This window comes from Idiotropiscis lumnitzeri, unplaced genomic scaffold, assembly GCF_059441095.1.
Source record: "Idiotropiscis lumnitzeri isolate Australia: NSW breed Sydney's pygmy pipehorse unplaced genomic scaffold, RoL_Ilum_1.0 HiC_scaffold_42, whole genome shotgun sequence".
NCBI classification, from domain to species: Eukaryota; Metazoa; Chordata; class Actinopteri; order Syngnathiformes; family Syngnathidae; genus Idiotropiscis; species Idiotropiscis lumnitzeri.
In genome coordinates this window covers 734,490-751,358 of record NW_028283580.1, presented here as the reverse complement: position 1 = coordinate 751,358, position 16,869 = coordinate 734,490, and the positions used below count along the sequence as shown (strand labels likewise).

Genomic DNA, 16,869 nt, shown 5'->3' with positions numbered 1-16,869 from the left:
ATATCAAATTGAAACAGTTTTTATATCATGAATATACAGGGTTGGTGCTGGTTCTGGTAGGGAAACCACAACATAAAGATGTCCTTAATTAGTCCCACAATGGGGATATTTGCAATATGGCATATGATGGCCTAACAGGGCCACCGCCCAGAAAAGAGTAACACAGAACTTTGTAATACTGTCACTCCCTGACCAGTTCGTTGTTCCTGAAGAGCCAAACTTTGACTCAGACCCACAAATTTGAATTACAGATAGTGGACAATGGAGAACTCCCCCAGTCAGTCAGCATGTTCAACTTCCATAGAAACCTCAACATACATTTATTAGATTGCCAAACTAATTGGAAACTACATCACCAGAACACCACAAGTGGGCTCTGTTATTGTACTTAAAGATGCATCTTACAAACCTGTGTTCTCCAAGGCCAGCTGGTCCATAGTCTTAAGTTATTTCTTCGCCAACATCAATGTCTCGGAGCGCAAACAGACAGAGGTGTGGTCTGTCCTCTGTTGTCTTCTTCTTCATTTTACAGTTGGGGTGCATGTGGTCATCATTAACCAGTCTTCCCAGACTGCCATCTTCTTGAGCGGCATCAACACTTAAAATAGATTTAAAAAAAACAAAACAATTATTCAATCAATGTCAGAAATTAATCTTTGAGACAATCTTGTGTACACAAAACATAAAAATAGGAAATCCACAATTTTTAAATCTTCTAAATCAAATCATACAAGAAATTTCTATTGGAATCAGACCCTATTAACAGCTTGTCTTTGAGACTTCATGGTCTATATTTTCATTTGTACAGATTCAACGCATGAATAAAAGTAATCACCGTATTTTCGCAGTCATAAGCAAACAAAGCGCCCTGTCAGTCGATGCGTCTATTAAATGGACAAAGTACCACTCACGTCCATCAGCCCTTGTCATCAACGAGCTGTTGGAAGTGCATGTTAGCACACCCTGCTGGGCAAAGAGTGAGTTGTCCATGCTTACAATCGACCGTGACAAATACACCATCTGACTATAATGTTTGGGTGATGGTGTTGGAAAAAGCTGGACAAAGGGCAGCTGTCCACAATGTTTTAGTCTGTCTTATCATTTATGTTATTGCAAGCAAGAAACGTCCCAGGTTTAGACAACAGACAAAAAGTCCAAAGCATAACAGCACATCTCTTTAAACAGCCATGCAAATCTCTCTAAACAGCTATGGGATTGTGGGTCTCTGCTCCCAGAATGCATTGCTTGAATTAGCTAAGGCTGAGTGGCTTTTGTATTATTTTCATTTTTTTTGGGTATATTGATGGCATGAGAGATACATGTTTGTGTTAATCTTATTTCTATGTTTCATTGTTTGCTTGTATGATGAGTTTTTTATTTTTTGTGTGTGGTGAGCAGCCAAGTCCCTCCCCTGACGTTGCTTTGTAGGCTATTGCCAATGCACCTAATATTGGCCTGAGCCATTGTCAGCTATTGTCAATAGAGACTTGGCGTCTGCTGCAACAATGGGGTGATTGCTCATGTTATTGGGGCATAGTAGGCTGCTATCGGCTGTGTCAGTGTGGGCAGCTCTGCCAAGTTCATGCTATGCTAACAGCAGCTGTGCTATCGTCTTGTCAGGCGGTGCGTCCAGTATATGTTACAAAGACAGAAATAGCGGCCTCAACAGGTGTTGCGCCCTTTGACACGGCGCGTCTTTTGGGTGCGAAAATACGGTATACATTTTTGCTTAGAGAATGATTTTTCCCCTAACACTTATGGGATGAGTATGTGTTTATTTTTTTAAATAAAAACAAAAATAAGATAACATCTCAATCTTTGCCTCACCTCCAAGTTTTTTCTTGCCGGCGGAAGTCAAACAAAAAGACAGTGCCTCTTCCATCCATCTTCCTGCGTTGAGATTTATCAGAATCTATCAATTTTCCTCTGTACTCCATAATAAAGAATAAAGTCGTCTTTCCTGAAAGGGGCCTTGGTAAATACTCCTCGACCTAGTTAACAGGGAAATCAAGATAGCTTCGTCATATTTTTAAGCACACAAATAAGGAGTCATCATATTCATTTGGGCCACTATACTAATGTAGGGTGGTTTGAAACATTGCTTCTTGTGAGGGATAGAGCAGAGCCCTTCTTTATGATTTTAAAGGAACAGACCAGCCAAAATTCATTTTCCAGCATTGCATTAGCCAGTATGTATTAGGACTGAAAGTACAAATGTCAATGGCACCTGGTTACGTAAAAAAAAAACTTTAAGATTATTTAGTTTCATAACAATGACATACACTGTATACACAGTCATATTGGATCGCGTCACGTGATCTCTGTGACGTATAACGTGCTTTACACTAGACAATCAATATCGGACTTGTTCACCGGTCTATTGTGGTATAAAAATGCCGGAGGGCGTCATCAAGTACAGCCTTAATTTAGATAGAACTCCTACCATCAGGTTTCACGCTCACTGAAATAACTTGAAACTGACAAAAGAAAAGGTCAAGACACTCTTAATGTAAAATAACCACTTAAAAAACGATGTCAGCTTGGTTATCAGAAAACAATAATATATCTTAGCAAAAGCGTTAACATCATACCTTTAAATGAGTTTATATACTTCGCTTCTAACTCTGCAGTCTTGTCCAGACCCTTGACTGCATGTTCAATAGTATCCTGCTTTGGGGACTTCCTGCATCTCAGGGAAGGCATTGTTTATTCTATCAAGAAAAAAGACAGTTTTGTGTTGAGAATTATTAATACTATAGGCTAAATGGAGTTTTAACAATATCAGTGTAAGAAAAATAAATTATAAATTAAAAAAATATCAATCCCTCCATCCCAATTAACGATTTCAACCATAATAGTTTATATTGAAGTTTAAACAACAGACAGACAGATTTATGCAGTGTGACTACAAAAATCTTACCAAAATTGCATTCACAGTAACCTTTGCTTTAAGAATCATGTAATTAACCAGTGAACATCGTGTCTTACACAAAAATTAATGACAGAAATTATCATGGTACTTGCATTCTGTTGTTCTATAACAAAAGTGCAAGCTGTTAGCTCCGCAAAGCTAACGCAACAAGCTAGCGTCCCTCGTGCTCACATTCAATGCAAACCTGACCACCGGATGAAAATACGCGTCGGTTTAGTTCTTTAAATGAGTAAAAGCACCATGACGTTTTATAATTATTCAATGCTTAACTGGAGCTCGTCAATTATGTCGATGTAGGAGCACATGTTTGCTAGGCCAGTGTTGTAGGCCCACATCCATGGTGCTACTTTGTATAGTGTTTTCCACACAACTATCTCTAACCATGAACAAATGCACTCGAGGCATGTTTTGAATAAAAACAAACGAAAAACACTTACCTCTCCGTTTCAACAGCAGTTCGAACTTCGAAGTGGTGATATTCTCCAGCGTTAAGCACCTGCTCGAACTGCGAATAGGTCAAATTCAACAGCGTCTTTTTTCTGTCTTAATAAGGACGCGATGAGAGGAGGAGCGCTTGCCTTTTCGTCAGCACGCCCCGCGCGGGTGGTGCTGCTTTATCACTCTCTATCTGTGCCCGCCCGCCGGCATGTCGATAGAAAAATAATATTCCTTCAAACATTACTTTCATCTTCTTAACGTTTTGTAGTGAATTTAACAGGTTCACCACTTTTTTCAAATACACCAATGGAAAACAGGTCTTAATTGAGGAAACATACAAAGAGCGTCTCACAAACACCTTATGATGAGCAATGTAATTTGATCACGTTTTTTGTCACTGCCTGGACGTCGGTTCACTGGCCTGGTGGCAGTGGCTTGTAGACACTGTCACTGAGTGGGAACGGATCTCAAGGTGGGTCAAACTAACCCAAGCAGTGGATCGGTCCGTTTTTTAAATTTATTAATTTTTTTATTTTATGTATTTATTTATTATTTAATACAAGGGCTTCGGCTCACTACCAGTGGGCGGGACCAAAGAATTTGAGTTTCCTTTGAGCTAGGAGGCAGTCAAAGGCAGTCCAATCCCCGGCAACATAAAGCGCCTAGCTCTGGGGACATGGAATGTCATTTCTCTGGTAGGGAATGAACCCGAGCTGGTGTGTGACTAGACCAGTGGTTCTCAATTATTTCCTGTCATGCCCCCCCTACCAAGAAGAAAACAATTCGCACCCCCCCCACCACAATTTTTTTTTACATTTCGTACTAATGTACATGTTCTTTGCATATTAATGTTAGATTGTCAATAAAATATCTTACCTTAACAAAGCTAAATTGATAAAAAAAAATATCATTTTGAGAACGACTATTGTGAGGATCTCGAAACTCAGTACTCTGTGGTGCTAATATTGATGAGATGATAAATATGTTGAAGCCACAGAACAAAAAGATTAGATATTGTTTGGAAATTAATGACGTACATAACAAAGGAATATCAGCCTTGATTGGAGTACATTACTGCATTTAAATTTTTAATAAAAATGAAACAATTATTGATGTTATGACCACTATGAAGAATTTAAAAAAACAATATATAGGGATAATTATAGTTTTCATTTTGTTATGTTTAGTCTGTTCATGTTGCATTATTTTTATGACAAAGATGATGGTTAATCGTAGGTTTGTTGCCCAAATGTACCGTTACAACCTGATTAATGTTGAGAATGACGAACTCAAACTGGACACTAAAACGTAAAAACACATGGACTTCTTGCCCCTGTCCACACACGTGCACACACACACACACCATACACGAAGATCCGGGAGGTAAGGACGGCTGTCCTCTCCTACAACGAGGCAAGGGCCTCCACCAAGTCACCCCAGGGACAAGTTTTATTCCCTGATGGTCATCAAATTATGAGGATCTCATTCTACGCCGGAAGGGAGGAGGGGAATTTTTCCCTAATGTGAGGTTTTCGCTCCTCCACTGATGATCACACTGTTGTATGATTTCATTATGATGATCTGTCTTAAAGCCGTAAGGACATGATTTTTAAATCCACAACAGGGGGGAAATGTAAGATGGGCTGAGGATAGGTAATCAGTTTGTGTATTCATAATCATGTTTTTATACACTCATTAATGTTTAACACACACAGAGACACTTACTTGTTATTTTAACACACACACACACAGACACCGTATCCTGAAGATGTGTTTAGTTAAACTGACCTTGGGTTATGATTTTCTGCCTGCTGGAGTCCCTGGTGATTAGTTATTGATGCTTTAGTTAAACTGACCTTTATACCGTGAGTTATTGATGTTTTCTGTCTCTTGGTGATTAGTTGTTGATGCTTTTCTGTCTTCTGGTGATTAGTTATTGATGAGTTAGTTTCAATAAAAAGGCAGAACGGAGGGTGAGAGTCAGAGGGTGTGCGGGATTGAACTGGCAAGACGGCTGTTTCGCCTCCTGGCTCCCTCTCCCATTCTGAATGGCACAAAACGAAAACTTTAGTAAGTTATTTCAGTCTAAAAAAGGCGTCAGGGCATTTTTAAACCGGACAGTAAGTCGTCACTGTCTTGGTTCCTTTTTGTGCCTTGACCCATCCCGGAATTATTGAAAGGATGCAGTCCTATTTACAGGCCCCAGTGACACCCCAGGTTTCTGTTGTTTGTACGAGGGCGCTTAATAGGTACTGCTATTCACAATCGTCTTAGGCTGTTTCTTTGCAGAAGTTTATGGACAATGTGTAGTGCTGTAGGATGCAGTCTAGAGCATTCTTGACATTGAAGCTTTTGTTTCCAGCAACTGCTAATGCGACCGTGCATCAAACATGCAAAACACAGACCCTTGCTCCTCAAGAAGTCAATCTTATCCTTGTGATGCTTTCTCCTAAATTCCTTACAAATTGTGAGACTGTTGCTCTCCATTACAATTAGCACATGGTTTGGCAATAGCATCCACTGAAACAGGTTCTGCCTTTGGCGTGGTGGTTTTGTTGTTTTCCATCTTGGCGGGCACAATGACTGTTGTGAAGACTTTCTTTGATTTTGGTGTTTCTGTGATTTTGTTTTCTGTTTTATAGAATCTTTCGTGCTTGTCAACAAAGTCAACAAAATCCTTAAACTTCACTATTCTATTTGTTCTTTCTTGGAGATTGCAGGCAAATTTTCTCCAAGATTCTATAAGTCTGTATGGAAGTTTGTTTGCCAATGCCTTTATATTAGCCATGTTGTCCAAGTCCTCCATGTAATTAACATCTGCCATTATGTTCAAACAGCCCATAAGGAATAATGTGAAAGACTGAAGTGCAACACCATCTTCAGACTTGATTGTTGGCCAATCCATGGCTTCCTTTAAATATGCTTCTGCTATCATGAAGTCATCACCATAAAACTCCTTCAAGATTTGTTTTGCTTTGGTATATCCTGTCAGAGGTTCCATATGGATGCAGCTCTTCACCAACTCATGTGGTTGTTCACTAGTATACTGCAGCTAAAATTGAAGATGATCACGGTTATCACTTGTACGGCCTTCAATCCCATGTTCAATGGCACCTATACAGGTTTTATAATGCAGAGGGTCGCCTTTAAACGTAGGAATGGAAAGTTCGGGAAGTAGCGATGCTTTTTGACTCTTTGCTAAGTATTCTGCGACACTGGCTTGCTGTGAGATTGCTTGGCAAAGGCCATCAAGCACATGTCCCTGTTGTTCTCTACTTTCTGTCTGATGTGGAAATCTAGCCATTGGAATAGTCGAAGTGGGAGCATTTCAGGTCAACACTGCTTGTTGCTCTGATAGGCTGTGATGGTAATTGAATGTTTTTCCTTGTTTAAATTGTAACACACTCATCAGGAATGTGGATACCATCCTCCTGGGTATTTTCATATCTTCTCAAGACATCCAATTTAGCATCAGACTCAGGGAGTGCCGTTTGCATTGCATGCATTTCCTTCTTTGCCTTAATTGCAGCTTCTTCTTGCTCAAGTGCCAACCTTTGTTGTAAATCAGCAGCCTTTGCCTTTAAACATGCTCGTTCCATTTGAGCCTTTAATTTAATTGAAGACGTTGACAGAAGTGAGCTTCTGTCTGTTAGATTCTTTACTTCTACTTCTATGGGTGTAGTTAGTTGATGCAGATCTACTATCATCAGGTGATATTTGTTTATTGCATCCTTCCTCTGCACGTTTCAAAACGTCCTTCTTCCATTGCTCACATTTCCATTAATTACATTTTTTGGATCAAACCAGTTATTTTGGTCATCGGCAAAATCCTCTTCAGTCTTTAAATTTTGCACACCGGAATTGAGGTCCACAAATTCTTGCTCCATGCCGCTAAAGCAAACACAAAGCTCAGTTTTTTACAGCGTCAACATTTTCATCATCCTCCATCAATTGTTCAATTTGACGTTGCATGGAGGTCAATTGAGCAAATTTGCACCTGCGTGCCTGCATCCGTTTAGGCTTGTGATCTTCTACAGCTTTTCTCCGTCATTTTTAATGTCCGCTTTCCACTGTCTTGTTCCTCCATGTCAATCCACAATCAAGCAAACAAAAACGTCAAACTGACTGTAGCGTCTCAATTTGTAGGTCAGCTGAATGACGATCAAAGTTTTAAGCAGTTTACTCACGCACCTGTTACGTGCACGTCCTTGTTAACTCGCGATGCTTGTCAAGTATGGACGCATGCTAACAGCTAGCAGCTCATTGTCCCGACTGGAAAGTTGCTCCTTAGCTGTGATGTGCCTAGGGTTACACTATCTATCATTAACAAACACAGCCAGCCCTCCTCTTTCCTCTTACCGCTTTCCAGTGTCCTGTCCGCAAGTAGTATTTGGAAGCCGTCAAATTCCACGACGGTGTCCGGCGTTAGGTCTGTTAGCCATGAATCCGTGAACATCAGCAAGCTAGCTCATTGGAAGTTCCTCTTGTGCCGCGTTAGCGCTGTTAGCTCGTCCATTTTCTTGGGAAGGTATCTAACATTTCCCATAAAAACGGACAGGAGGACGGGGTGGTCACGCCTCCTCTTTGCCTGGCGTTTCGCCCCCGCGCGACATCCCCCGTCTCTTCCTCCTCAACTCGTGGGGGATATCGGGTCTCGCTCCGGGAGTCGGCACGGGGTTAGCACGAAGTGCTAACAGCTGATCTCTTGTGTAAACGATTGATCCGTAGCTCCCAGTGACATCTCCGGACACGATCACGCAAAAAACAGCCCCCAGCAGCAATAAAACCACCGCAATTTGGATGTCCATTGCTGCGATGAGGTAAAATAAATAAAACTGGGTAAAGGGAAAAACACGCGAAAAAGGCTCAAATAGTGAGCCGTGCTGCTTTAGCAGGTAGCCACTCGCGTGGTGACGGAACCGTAAAAACAAATGTGGTCCCATCAAAATCTGATGGGATATTTAAAAATAAAAGCGTGAAAATTTGCTTATTTGTCTGTCGTCACCAATGATTAAAAAAATTAAAATCATTACAAAATCCTCAAGCTATCGTGATACCAGACAAGTTCTGCGGGACACCAGACCACCCCAGTTGTCCACAAAAAGTGGTCACTTCAAAATTTGATGTGGCATTTAAAAATAAAAAAATCACCTGAAATATGCACTGTGATCAACACTGATTTAAAAGAAAAATCTTTAAAAAATATCCTCAAACTATCGTGATACCAAACCAGGATTGGGGATACTAGACCACACCAGCTGTCCACCAAAAGTGGTCACATCAAAATGTGATGTGGCACTTCAAAATAAAAGTAGCCTGAAATTCGCTTATTTCACGGTCATCACCACTGAGTTAAAAAAAAAATAGCTCGAGCTATCGTGATACCAGACCAGTTTTGTGGGACACGAGACTACCCCAGCTGTCCATAAAAAGTGGTCCCATCGAAATCTAATTTGTAATTTCAAACTAAAAGTTGCCTGAAATCTGCACATTTCACTGTCATCATGCCTGACTTTAAAATTTCATTAAAAAATATCCTCTAGCTATGGTAATACCAAACCAGGTTTGGAGGACACAAGACAACACAGCTTTCCACCAAAAGTAGTCCCATCAAAATGTAAGGAGGCATTTTAAAATAAAAGAGCTGGAGCTGTCGTAATACCAGACTAGTTTTGTTGGACACTAGACGACCCCAGCTGTTCATCAAAAATGGTCCCATCAAAATCTGATGTGTAATTTCACAATAAAAAAAAACCCACCTGAAATATGCACATTTCATTGTCATCAACACTGATTTTAAAATAATCATTTCAAAATACCCTCGAGCTATCGTGATATCAGACCCATTTTGGGGGACACTAGACAACCCCAGTTGTCCATCAAATGCGGTCCCACCAAAATGTGATACGGCATTTCAAAATAAAAGTAGCCTTAAATCAGCATACATCACTGTTATCAGGCCTGACTAAAATATCATGACAAAATATCCTCCAGCTATCATGATACCAGACAAGACATATTTCACTGTCATCACCATTGATTTAAAAAAATTAATTAAAAACTAGAGCTGCGAGCAGCTATAAAGGGCCCTCGCCACCCGGACAACGTTGGGGTACTGGCACGTTGGAAATGTGAAATATTTCCGAGAAATAACGTGAGGAATCTTCAAGAGGAATTTGCTTGTAGTTAAAGTTAGAGCAGCTTTTGTTTTCAAAGCCTCGTCAATGTTTGAAGTAAATTTGTTGGCAGGCACTACAGGTGCATCAAATCAAAGACTAATAGACTGAAAAACATTTTCTTTCCGAGAGCCATCACCATTCTGAACTCTCACACACATGCACACACACACGACCACCCTTACCTTGCTGAACAGCGACGTATTGTGTTGTATTTCTCCAATTTCATACTATTTTCCATCACAATATTTATTCTCTTATTTATCTAATTTATATATTTGATTAAATTATTGTTGTATTGCACTGGAGAGGGGAGCTCCCTAATCTTGTTGCACACTGTACAATGACAATAAAAGGATTTCGGATTCTGATAAATTTAGAATGGCCGACTTCCTGTTCAATTTAGCATACGGCTCCATGAGACTTTTTATTAGGTCTTGGCTTTGTACACACTTCATCAAATTTTCAGTTAGGTGAAACAGAGATATGGGGCTGTTTTTTTTTGTTGTTGTTTTTTTCTAGGGGGCGATAGCGAGCCATTTTTAAACAACTTGTACGACAAAATAATAAAATATTGTGAATATTGAATCAACTCCCGGTTGAGTGGACGCTGGCACGTTTGGCTGCCACTGCTCACCGGTAACTCTCAGAAATTTTTTGGATCCGCTTGTTGTACCTGCTTTAGCAGTTTACAATCCCTCCAGTTACAGTGATTTTATTTATTATTATCTGTATGTTGAGCGATCCCGATTCTCATGAATGCCACCCACCGATTGCATAGTCGCTGACGCGTCTACTGTGGCTAAAGTTTAGCTTACCTATCAAAGTTAGCACCTGTCTGCCATGTGGACCCGCAGGCCAGTCTGCTTCTCGCACTTCTGCCTGTTCCTGTCATGTCATCAACCTGTGTCAGGACAACTTCAATCCACTGCCGCTGAACTCCGCTGGATTTACCGACACATGCCCGAGGGAAACGCACCACCACCACTGCTCCTCCTCCCGAACATCGCTCGTCGACCCTTGAAGGATTGTATGGCAATTACCGGCATTTTAAACATTTATGGGACAGAATGTCAATTATTTAATTTAGCAGGTTTATATTTACTGAATATGCTATGATCGCAAAATTCCGGACGAACTGGCGAGGCTGCCCGGCTCACCGTGGCTTGTCATCGGGACCGGGAGGCGGCGCAGGCGACGCAGAGAGAGGAAGCAGAAGCGGGGCTGCAGGTCCGGTGTCTTGCAACGGCTGCGACGGCAGCCCCATAGGCAACCACTGCCGAGTCTGTACCTCACCAACGCCAGATCCGTGGTCCACAAAATCGACGACCTGGGATTACAAATCCTGGGAAACCGCTATGTGCGAGACAGCAGTGTGATCGTCGTCACGGAATCCTGGCTGCACGCCGACGTCCCCGATGCTAGCATCCAGCTGGCCGGGCGCTCGCTACATTGCGCGGATCGGACAAGGGACACCGGTAAGAGAAGGGGCGGGGTGGCTCTGTGTTTACGTGCATGAGAACTGGTGCGGCGATAGCACGATCGTCGAGAAGCACTCTTCCCCCGACATCGAGTTCATGTCCGTTAAATGCCGGCCTTATTTTCTCCCGAGGGAGCTAACGGTCGTGATTGTCACAGCTGTTTACATCCCTCCCGACGCTAGCACTAGCACGGCGCTCTCGCTACTCGCGTGCGTCATCAATAAACATCAGCGGGCCCACCCTGATGGCGTTCACGTAGTAGCGGGAGACTTTAATAAGGCCAATTTAAAGACTGTACTCCCAGAGTTTCACCAGCATGTCAAGTGCCCAACGAGGGGAGACAACACTCTCGACCATGTGTACTCGAACATCAAGCACGCATACAGGGCCCTCCCACTCGCCCCCCTCGGCCAGTCAGACCACCTGTCCTTGCAGCTCGCACCTGCATACACCCCTCTCAGGCGCAGATTCAGGCCCACCACAAAGACTGTGAAAACCTGGCGTGACGGCGCCATGAGTGAATTACAGGACTGCTTTCAAGACACAAACTGGGGCCTCTTTGATCATCAGGACCTTGATGTCTACACACATTGTGTAGTGGACTACATCAAGTTCTGCATGGAAACTGTGTCCCTACACAGGACTATACGGACCTTCCCAAATGCGAAGCCCTGGATGTCCAGCAGGGTTCGCTCTCTCCTCAAGGCCCGTGACGCTGCCTTCAGGTCAGGCGACAAAGCCCAGTACAGGGTGGCTCGTGCTGACCTGAGCAAAGGCATCAAGCTAGCCAAGGCAACCTACAAGGGGAGGCTGGAGGCCCACCTTGCCAGTAACAGACCACGGGAGGTGTGGCAGGGTCTACGGAGCATCACCAACTTCCGTGGCAGCAGCACGACCTCTGCAGACCCGAGTGCATCGCTGGCAGAGGAGCTTAACTGCTTCTTTGCTCGCTTTGACTCGCCCCAACCGTCACACCCCCGCACTTCATGCTCCAACTCCCCCCCACTCACCGTAGAGGAACACGATGTGAGGCGCGCGCTCCTGGCTGTTAACCCCAGGAAAGCTACTGGACCCGACGGAATACCAGGCAAGGTCCTCAAAACATGTGCCCACCAACTGTCACATGTATTCTGCAGGATCTTCAACCGCTCCCTGGCTCAAGCAGTCATCCCCTCCTGCTTGAAAACTTCCACCATTATTCCTGTCCCCAAAAAGTCACCAGCCGTCCACCTGAATGACTACCGTCCTGTTGCTCTCACACCAGTCATCATGAAGTGCTTCGAGAGGCTGGTTCTCCAGCACATCAGGGACTGCCTTCCTCCCACTCTGGACCCCTACCAGTTTGCATACTGGGCTAACAGATCCACTGAGGACGCCATCAACACTGCTCTGCATGTTGTGCTGGGCCACCTGGAACAACAGCAGAGCTATGCAAGGATGCTCTTTGTGGACTACAGCTTGGCATTCAACACAATCATCCCAGACATCCTCGTCGCCAAACTTGACATTCTCGGCCTCCCTGCCCTCACACGCATCTGGATTAAGGACTTTCTGACCAACAGACCCCAGACTGTGTTGCTCGGCCCCTACACGTCCTCCACCTGCATGCTGAGCACCGGTTCCCCTCAAGGATGCGTGCTGAGCCCTCTCCTATACGCCCTCTACACCTACGACTGCAGCCCGGCCCACGGCAACAACACCATCGTCAAGTTTGCTGACGACGCGACAGTGGTCGGTCTGATCTCGGAAGGTGACGAGACAGCCTACAGAGAGGAGGTAAAGAGACTGACAGCTTGGTGCAAGGACAACAGACTGCACCTTAACACTGCAAAAACAAAGGAGATTGTCGTCGACTTCAGGAGGAACAAGACGGTGCCGCCCCCCCTCTGCATCGAAGGCGTGTGTGTGGAGAGGGTCCACACGTTCAAGTTCCTGGGAGTACAGATCTCCGACGACCTTTCTTGGACTCACAACACCACAGCAGTGGTAAAGAAGGTCCACCAGCGTCTGCACTTCCTGAGAGTCCTCAGGAAATTCAACCTGGACAGGAAGCTGCTGCTAGCCTTCTACCACTCGTCCATTGAGAGCCTGTTGACGTACTGTGTCTCCACCTGGTACAGCGGCTGCACTGAGGCGGACAGAGTGAGGCTCCAGAGGACAGTCAAAACAGCGCAAAGGATTATTGGCTGCCCTCTCCCCTCACTGTCGGACATCTACACCGCCCGGTGCCTCAGAAGGGCTCTCAACATCGTCAAAGACAATACCCACCCAAACTCACACCTGTTCGACCTGTTGCCCTCTGGCAGGCGCTACAGATGCATCAAATCGAGGACCAATAGACTGAGAAACAGTTGCTTTCCGAGAGCCATCTCCATTCTGAACTCTCACACACACACGAGAACACCCTTACCTTGCAGAACAGCATCGTGATGTGTTTTTATATACCCTATTCTGTACTAAATTCCATTGCACTCTCTTATTTATTAATCTAATTTATATATTTGTCTGTCTTATTGTTGTATTGCACTGGAGAGGGGAGCCTTCTAATCTCGTTGCACACTTGAGTACAATGACAATAAAGGGATTTCTAATTCTAATTCTAATTCTACTACGCATAGGAATGACTGATTGTAGTCATGGTCTTTACTGATTTATGATATTATTTTCACATGCTAAAGTTATATTACTTAATTTATAAATGTGTGAACATAGTATTTTCATGACCTACACTCACATTCACATCATACATATTCAGTCTGCACATTACAAACTGATGACAAGCCAGACAGCACTTCATGGACAAATATGACAAAGCACATTCTCCACATAGGACATAGAGATGCAAACATACCAAATTGGGCACTGGATTTAGTTTTAAAATCGCTGCATTGGCTCCCCGTGTGTTTCAGGATTGATTTTAAGGTTCTTCAATTAGTTTTTAAATACCTTAACGGTCTTGGGCCATCCTCGCGGACCCTGAGGTCCACTGGCACCGGCCTGTTAATTATTCCTCGGGTGAGGACTGGAACACATGGCGAGGCTGCATTCAGCCATTCTGGTCCTCGTCTATGGAATAGCCTGCCGGAGGACATCAGGTCCGCAGAGACTGTTGATATTTTTAAAAGGAGGCTCAAGACCAGACCTGGGCATTGCACGGCCCGCGGGCCACATCCGGCCCGCCGGGTGGCACTGACTGGCCCGTATGACAGACCTGGGCATTGTATGGCCCGGGCCACATACCTTTGGTTGACTCTGACCGCGAGTGTAAGGTTAATTGGAAATTTCAAAATAAACATACTTTTTAATTTCACCTCATTCATGGGCGAAAGCTGCACTGCTTTTATTCTGAAATTGTTTTTTTTTTTTATTCCCGCACAATGTGCGTCGCACATAATGACGTAATGCGTTTATCAAGACATGCGCGCGATTGAATCACAACAAGACAACGTTCGCCCTCAAAAATGTCCGCTCAGGCTACAAAAAGAAAGGTAGATGCCGAATGTAGAATTTTCAACAAAAATTGGACAGCGAAGCATTTATTTACTGAAGTTAGAGGTAAAGCTGTGTGTTTAGTTTGCGGGGAGCAGATCGCCGTGTTGAAGGACTACAATTTGAGTCGGCATTACCAGACGAAACATGCAGAGAAATATAAAAACGGCACCAGATAACAATGAACTGGGACACTTTTTCTCAAAATCACAGTTCAGTGACAGTCAATATGTTGTATCTTGCTTAATGTTTGGTGCAAAAAGACAATATTGTGATGTCTTTAAAATGCTCAGAACCTTTACACAACTATCCAACAGTATATGGAACTCAAAATGTGTTTTGAAGTGAATGTGACAGAATATGTTTACTAATATGAGTCACAAATAGTAAAAAATGTTAATATTTTGTCTACCATTGTGTTGAGAAATTTGAATGAATACATTTTTGTAAGGCAACCTCATTTTTTCAGTTTATTTGGTATTTAGTTTCATTGCTTAACTTTAATGCCAGCTTGTCAAAACAGTGCTATTTACTGCTTTTTAAAAAAGAAATACAATTAATATTATGCAGAATTGAGTTCAGCCTTTTGGCCCGGCCCTCCACAATATTTTATGTTTCTTATGTGGCCCCATGGAAAAAATAATTGCCCACCCCTGCTCAAGACTCACCTTTTTTGTTTGGCTTTTAAATAATTTATCTTAGTCTTTTAATTCAGGATTGTCATTTTATATATTATCATTGTCTTTAATTTTTTTTAGCTTCTTTGTCTTTTAGTATCATCATTTTTCTTATATATTTTAGCTCCGTCGTTTTATATTATTGTCTTTTAATTTTTAGCTTCTTCTCTGTCTTTTAGTATCATCATTTTTCTTATATATTTTAGCTTCGTCTTTTTATATTATTGTCCTTTAATTTTTAGCTTCTTTTTTGTTTAGCATTATCATTTTCTTTTATATATTTTAGCTCCAGTGTTTCCTCAAGGGGGGCCTCCGCGCTGGGAGGTGTGGCTGGCCTTCTCACAGGGGGCTTCATCCCGGAGGCTCCTTAGGCCCGGCGGACCGGGGCCCTCTGCACTATGTGTAGGGTCTACCCCAGTCAGTCTGGGCTAGGGGTCTGTGTGTTGGCGCAGCTCCCTGTGGGCGTGAGCCGTCATCCCTCTCAGCGCGGATGACCTACCCTGGGTACATTTTCTCATATGGTTTCTCTGTGCCTTACCCTGTCTTTCTACTAAGATGGTTTATTAAGTTGTGTGAATGCGAGTGTTCTGTGTGTGTGCGAGTTCAGGCGTGTATGTGGATGTGTCTTGTGTTTATGTTGAGTGGGTGGAATGGGTTTTAGTTTTTCGTTGTAATTTGGATGTTTTTATTGTACAGCACTTTGAGCCGCATTTTATGTATGAAAAGTGCTCTTATAAATAAAATTTGATTGATTGATTGGAGGGTTCAAGGGGACGCCATTGCAAAAACACATTCTGAAAGACATAATTTGATTTTGGAGCACACATACATGCACACTGACAAGATTACAGGGGAATACCAGCAGGAGAGACGGAGAGACTGCCCGCCGGAGAAGGCCAGCCGTGGAATACCAGTCTTGGGGACCAGCTGGGAATCAACCATCCAGACAATGATTAATCTGGAGAGGACCTTCCCTTGGACGTAGACCCGTGCCGGGGGAAGAATGTGAGGCTGGGCTGAGATAACGCACGACTCTTTTCGACTGTGCTTGCCCGAGTACATTTTCTCATGAGATTAAGAAAAAGCCGCTCAGTACTATTTCCTGAACCTCCGCCCTATTTCCTACCTACCATTCATTTCAAAAGTCCTAGATAATGTAGTCGCCACTCAACTCCACTCTCATCTCACCTGCAATAACCCTTTCAGTCCGGTTTCCGTGCACTTCACAGCACTGAATCAACTCTACTCAAGGTCACCTCTGCTCTCCTCATTGCAGCTGACTCAGATTCATTCTCCATTGTCATCCTTCTTAACCTGACTGCGGCCTTTGACACCATCTCACACACCATCCTTCTCAAAAGACTTTCTTCCATCGGCATCACCCACACCGCCCTCAACTGGTTCCATTCATACTTCAAAGACCGCACTCAGTTCATCCAGCTTAAATATTTCTCATCAAAGTCCCTCCCAGTCACCTCAGGTTTGCCCCAAGGCTCGGTCCTGGCCCCCCTATTATTTATCATATACCTCCTTCCCCTTGGCAGAATTTTCCGAAAATTCAATATCGCTTTCCATTGCTTCGCGGATGACACCCAGCTCTAGTTCTCCTGCAAACCCAGCATATCACTCCCTCCCACCTCCGTCACCTCCTGTCTATCTGAAATCAATGACTGGTT

The 16,869-nt window shown here is 43.3% G+C and overlaps 1 long non-coding RNA gene across 1 annotated transcript; it reads right to left on the bottom strand.

Moving 5' to 3' along the window:
* Nucleotides 1-415: 415 nt before the first annotated feature.
* LOC148315759 (uncharacterized) lies at nt 416-3,511 on the bottom strand. The gene is made up of 4 exons (XR_015840607.1): nt 3,370-3,511; nt 2,592-2,711; nt 1,828-1,991; nt 416-598 (listed from the first exon to the last, which is right to left on the bottom strand). It is a non-coding gene; the product is annotated as an uncharacterized LOC148315759 (long non-coding RNA).
* Between the last annotated feature and the right edge of the window lie 13,358 nt (nt 3,512-16,869).